Source organism: Dendrobium catenatum, unplaced genomic scaffold (genome assembly GCF_001605985.2).
Source record: "Dendrobium catenatum unplaced genomic scaffold, ASM160598v2 fragScaff_scaffold_716, whole genome shotgun sequence".
NCBI lineage: Eukaryota > Viridiplantae > Streptophyta > Magnoliopsida > Asparagales > Orchidaceae > Dendrobium > Dendrobium catenatum.
In genome coordinates, this window is record NW_021319178.1 from 22942854 (window position 1) to 22949849 (window position 6996).

The following is a 6996-nucleotide window of genomic DNA, read 5'->3' on the forward strand; positions in this document are numbered from 1 at the left end:
CAGATTTATAGTGGTTCGGTCCAACCTGACCTATGTTCACTCCCTAGAGGTACCCTCCAAATATTACACTAAACATTTAGTGACTCTCCTTTAGCCCCCTCAGCTAGGTGGAGAAGTCCTTACAAAATCAGTACCACCTTCCCAGATGCAGTGGAGTAGCTAGGACCTTTGACACCAAAGAGATCTTCTTCTTCCCAAAACTTCCCCCAAGACGAACCTTGAATCTGATGGTACTAAGGTATAAGTTTTTTGGAGAAATCGTATGAAATCCCCTCCAAACTCTCTTGAAATCCCCTCCGAGGATCTTCTCCCTCTCAAACTCCACCCTTTTTTTTCTCCCTTTCAAGATCTCTCTTCAAATTTTCTCTAGAAGAATGAAGACATAATGACTATCATAGACACTTAACAAGTGTCTTGACTAAGATTAAATAGAGGGCTTCGAAGATCATATATTAAGATTCTGAGATCGTCCTATACGTTTATTACAAAATAGCCCTTTCAGCCAGTAAATTCAGCATTGTCCTATATGATCAGTTCAATTTTTTTTTCATAGATCATCCAGTACGATCTAGAGATCATTCGGGATGATTAGTTCAACAAAATTGCAATTCATCCAAGATGAAACCTAGGACAATCAAAATTATCTATATAAATCTAGTTCATATAATGTGATCAGAATATCAAAATTAAGTAGATTTGATTGACTAATCTAAGGATCAATTTATGCATGATTTTCATAGATCATTTAGTATGATGTACATCATTCTATATGATTAGAACAAAATATGAAATTCAAAATATTGCCTAAATTATGATTGACATCTATTTTTCAAGAGCATAACTGATCGTCCTAGACAATATAAATTATACATTATGATTAGTTTAAAAATTGAACTTCTGGTTTTGACTTAATCTCACTCCCCCTATGTGTGTGTATGAATGGTCACCAAGCAAACATACACCCTTATAGGAGTTGACTCAAGAAAATAAAAATATTATAATGAATATTATAAAAATCTTTACAACATAACCTATTCTACCCAATATTGAGCCTTGAATCTTCATTGGATGATGCATGACATTCTTAAAATGTTAGTACACACACAAATAAATATATATTATAAATATAATTAGACATATGTTTGTGAGCCACAATATTTGTTATCATCAAAAATATGAACTCGTGAGCTCGAGTTGCAATTATCTCTCTTTTTGAAGATGGTAAATATTATTGGTTAAATTTATTATTGTGATAATTACAATTTAGTTTTTTAATTGTTAATATTCTTACAACATGTATGATTTTGAAGATTCCAAATATTATTGTTGTAATTATAATTTCTTTTAACATATTTTGGATGTATTATTTTATTATTTGTGTGTACTAACATTTCAGGGAGATCATACTTCAGATTATTGAAGACTTCAAATAAAATTATATTAGGATTCATTGTAAATGAAGTCTGTATTTTTCATTTTATTGATTCTAAGAGAATGTGATTGTAATTGAGTAACTATGCATACACACATTGGGGGAGTGTTTAAAATTATAAATTTTTTAAACTAATCGTATTGTACGATGTCATTTCATACATAATAATTTGTTCAGTTATTTTCCCCTATGAGCAGTCAAACGAACTGCAAGTAGAAAATTTTTGTAAGTACTGATCATAATGTATGAAGCTTCCTTCATACGTACGTCGTCTACATTACGAATTGGACGGGTTCCTTTTCATCCCAACGAATTCAAACTTTTTCTGAACTAATCATTCTATACAATGTCATGTACGTACATAGGTCATCTAGAGTATGAATTAGATGGGCCCATTTTAATTTCGACAAACTTAAAAATTTTCTAAATGTATCGCATTGTATGATGTCGTCTTCGTATAGACACCGTCCAGAGTAAGAATTGGATGGGTCCCTTTTCGTCCCGACAAACTTGAATTTTTTTTTTAACGGATCGTACTGTATGAAGAGGTCTTCGTATAGACGCTATCCAGAAAACAAAAATATGGGGTCCATCTTCATCTCGAAGAAGATGAAAATTTGTCTAATTATTCATACAGTACGAACTTGGTTCATACTATATAATCATCGTATATGAAATTATTTCATATAGATTCATAAAAGGTTCATATGCAATAGTTTTTGAACTGTTCATACGTACAAACTTACAATCGAACTATATGATCGTTTATGCTCAAAATATAAAATTTTAGTTTTCTAAATGGTTTTTTGTGTCTTTCATATAAAAGGTCCTTTAAAACTAACATGAAAAATGTTCTTCTTAGTGATTTTTCAAGAGCAAGTGAAAGAGTGTATTTGGGAGAGTGTTTGAGACATATTTCTTGCAAGAGAAGTGTGAAGGGTTTACAAGGTTACTCAAAGGTAAGGATCTCTTTGTGTATTTGGTTACAACTCTTCTTTTCTTCATTCTAGTTGCTCGAGAGAAGGTCTTTGAAGTAGGATGATGATACTCTGTCAACACTTAGAGAGTGTAAATAGACGATGGCACTCTACTGACACTTGGAGAGTGTGAAAGGATGACGGTACTCTGTGCTGACACTTGGAGAGTGTGAAAGGATGATGGTACTCTACTGCACCGGGGATAGGTGGAAGAGATAAAATTTATAAAGGCTTCTCCAACTTACTGTGGGTGCTAAAGAAGAGTCATTTTTTGTAATAGTGTAATACATGAAGAGGGAGTCTTCAAGGAGTGGATGTGGATCATTTTTTATCGAACCATTATAAATCTTTGTATTATTTTATTTTCTACATTTTTATTTTTATGCAATTTTGTATTGTGGTTGAAAAGCTCATTTCAAAACACAATCAAAGTTGGAAAGTTATTAAAATGGTTTTCTATTAAAAATTTAAGAGAATTTTTTTTTTAATTACCAATTCACCCTCTCTCTTGGGACAATAGCTTAGGTTTCACAACCTATACATAAACAATAAGTAGTATCAGAGCTTTGTTTTAAAATTATAAGTTTAGACTACTTTTTTGAAAAATGATAATGGCTACTTTAGAAACTGAAACACACCTGAAGGGTATTTAATCACAAGACCTCTATTATTTGATAATATTCATTTCAATTTTTTGAAAACATAAATGTCTACATTTCTTCAATCACTTGATTATCACACATGGATAATAATTTACGAAGGGTATAATAGGCCAACTAGACTTATAGATGGCATTAGAGTTGAAAAACCTTTTGCTGACTGGACTATAGAAGATAGTGACTTAGCATAATTAAATGCAAAATATTTAAATAGTTTTTTTGTACACTTGAGTCTGAAGATTACATGCAGGTTTCCACTTGCAAAAGTGGAAAGGATATTTGAGATAGGATTTGTATTATATATGAAGGGAATAATGGCATAAAATAATCTAGATTGAATATCTTGTTACATGACTATAAATAATTTTGCATGAAACCCAATTAATCCATTTCTAACATGTACAAAAGAATTACTCAAATAGTCACTTATTTGCATACATTAGGTAGGGAACTAAAGAATGCTAAAATGGTTAATAAAATTATTCTTTATTTGCCTATATCTTATGATGCTAAAAGAACTGCTATTATAGAGACTATGGACTTAAATGTTTATTCTATTGATAATCTCCTTGGATCACTAATTGCTTACAAGAAATGAGTGACTCAAAGGAAGATTGATGTAGAAGAACAGCGAAAGGAGAAGAATATAGCACTGAAAGTGGATGACTCATAGAGTGATCAGTCATAACCTGAGGATGAGGATGATATTACCTTGATGACAAGGAAATTCAAGAGTTTTCTTAAAAGGAAGCAAATGAGATGTCAGTAGTGGAACAAAGGTAAGTTCCACAAAAATGTTAAGGTTTCTAATGAAGTGATTTGTTATGAATGCAGAAAACTTGGATATATAAAATCGGAGTGCCCTAATCTTAAAGCCACTCTTAGTAATGAGAAGGTAGAGGAGAAAGAAAATGTGAAGAAGGGCAAGAAGAGATTTCAGAGAGCTTTCTGGGCGGACTCAGCTTCAGATTCATTAGAAACATAAAAGAAAGAGGAATTCACCAACTTGTACTTAATGACCAATAATCTCGATCAGTCATATCAAGATGATGTATGTGACTTAACATATGATGAATTGCTTAAAGTTTATAAAAAAATATATACTGCATATAGAAAACTTAAGAAAATGCATGTTAAATTAAACTTAGAATTATAAAAAGAGCATAAAACTCTTAGAAAAGATCATGCATAGATAGATAATAATCACATGAGCTTACTTGATAAATTTCATGATTTGAATAAGCAAAATAAATTACTGAAATCATCCTAAACTAAATTGGAAAAAAAAAAATTTAAAGATTTTAGGAATGAATCTAAGAATAGAGAGCACTATCTTGAATATGATAACACTATGTTAGAAGATGCAAACTCATTTCTTAAAGTGATAGTGAAAGCTCTTGAGGAAAATAAGATACCCCTATACTTGAAGTTTTACCAATCCTATTTTGAGGTCGAAAATCTTAAAACCTAGGAAGACATAGATTTATTATCAGAGATTAAAAAACCCTTTTCCTAGAGTTAAGTGCTTTACTTGTGAGATAATTGGACATATATCACACACTTGTACTTTATATAAAAAAAATCATTTAGTATTGAGATCAAAGATTCATAAATCAAGTCATATCATACATGCATCAAGTTTTAATTTGCCAAAAGGAGAACCAAAACTTATTTGGGTTTCGAAGTCAAACATTTGATTATTTTGCAGGAACGCTCTCATAAAGGCCTCGTGAGAGCATTTGGTACCTAGACAGTGGTTGCTCGAAGCATATGACTGGAGACATTACATAATTCATATCACTAAAAGCCAAGAATAGAGGTAAGGTTACACTGGGAGATGATACCACTAGGAAAGTGGTTGGAAGAGGTATGATAGAAAACTTGAATAATTTTTTTATCGAGAATATATTACTTGTAGAAGCTTTAAAGCATAATTTATTAAGTATAAGTTAGCTATGTGATAAAGGTATAATATTAATTTTTTTCCACTAGCTACATATTAAGCCTAAATAAAAATGATGTATTGCATGGAACATGGTAAATAATGTATAAATGTTAGATTTGAACTATATTAAAACTCATAATGATTTTTATTTAAAGTTAATTTTTTATGAATCATGGTTATGACATAGGAGACTTTGTTACGTTAGCATGAAAAATCTAAGGAAAATTATCTAAAAGGAATTGGTTAGAAGTATACCAAAATTAGACTTTACTAAGGATCACCTTTTTAATGCATGTCAACTAGGAAAATAGGTGAAGTCCTCATTTCATTCTAATAAAGATCTTAAAACTAGTAAACCATTAGAGATTATACATATGGACCTTTTTGGATCGATTGGCATTGTAAGTCTAGGAGAAAATGTATACAAATTTATTATTGTTGATGATTTCTCAAGATTCACATGGATAAAATTTTTATTTTATAGGAGTGAATCATTAAAGGAGTTTAGAGACTTTTTGACTTGGATTCAGAGAAAACTAGGTTATGAAATTTTAACTATTCAAAGTGATCACGGATGTGAATTTGAAAATGATAAATTTAAAGAATTTTATAAGGAAAAAAAGAAATTAATCATAATTTTTTTACACATAGAACCCCTCAGTAGAATAGGATAGTAAAAAAAAGAACAAACATCAATTAAATCGTTAAAGCTATGTTGACAGAATATTCACATCCTAAATATTTTTTGGTTGAAGCAGTTAGTACTACATGTTATATTCTAAATAGGGTGAATATAAAGTCAAAATTGAATAAAATACATTACGAGCTTCTTAAAGGGAGAACACCTAATTTGCCACATTTGTATATTTTTTGGATGTAAGGTGTTCATTCGTAATAATAGAAAATCTTCTTTAGAAAAATTTGATCCAAAATCAGATGAAAGAATTTTTCTTAGATACTCTAGTGTTAGAAAATCTTATAAAGTATTTAACAAAAGAACTTTGGTAGTTCAAGAGACAACACATATTATATTTGATGAATCTAACATTTTGAAAGAGCCAAAATTGGAAGAGGATGATATAGAGAATAACTCTCAAAGGATTGAGAAGATTAATTTGAATGAAAATTTGGAACAAGAAAACCCTATGCCTAGAGATTTAAAATTTTCAAAAAACCACTCTAAGGAGTTAATTTTAGGTGAACCTAGTGAGGGTGTTAGGATTAGGCGATGACTTACAAAAGAAGTAAATCATTTTGCCTTTATTTCAATGATAAAACCTATAAATATAAATCAAACACTTTCGGATGAATTTTGGATTTTAATCATGCAAGAAGAATTAAATCAGTTTGTAAGGAATAGTGTTTGAGAATTGATTGCAAAGCCAAAAGATCAAAGTGTAGTTGGAACTAAGTAGGTATTTTAGAATAAAATGAATGACACAGAAGTTATTGTCAGAAATAAGGTTAGATTGGTGGCTAAGGGGTATATTCAAATTGAAGGACTTGATTTTGAAGAGACCTTTGCCCCTATAGCAAGACTTGAAGCAATTAGGTTTTTATTAGTCTTTGTGTGTTTTAAAGGATTCAAATTATTTTAAATGGATACTAAAGTGCATTTTTTATTGTGGTGATACAAGAAGATGTTTATGTTGAACAACCTCCAGGTTTTAAAAGTTCTAAATTCTCTAATCATTTGTATAAATTGAAAAATGCATTATATGGATTGAAACAGGCACCTTGGGCTTGGTATGAGAGATTAAGTACTTTTTTATTAGAGAGATCTTTTGTAAAATGAGTTGAAGTTACATTTTTTAAAATACCAATTCACCCCCCCCCCTCTTGGTAGCCTTGGGACACTCACTTAGGCTTAACAACCTAATTACTAGACCCAACAAGTGGTATCAGAGCTTTGTTTCAAAATCATAAGTTTAGACTACTTTTTGAAAAACGAATATGGCTAATTTTAGAAACCATAAATTGTTA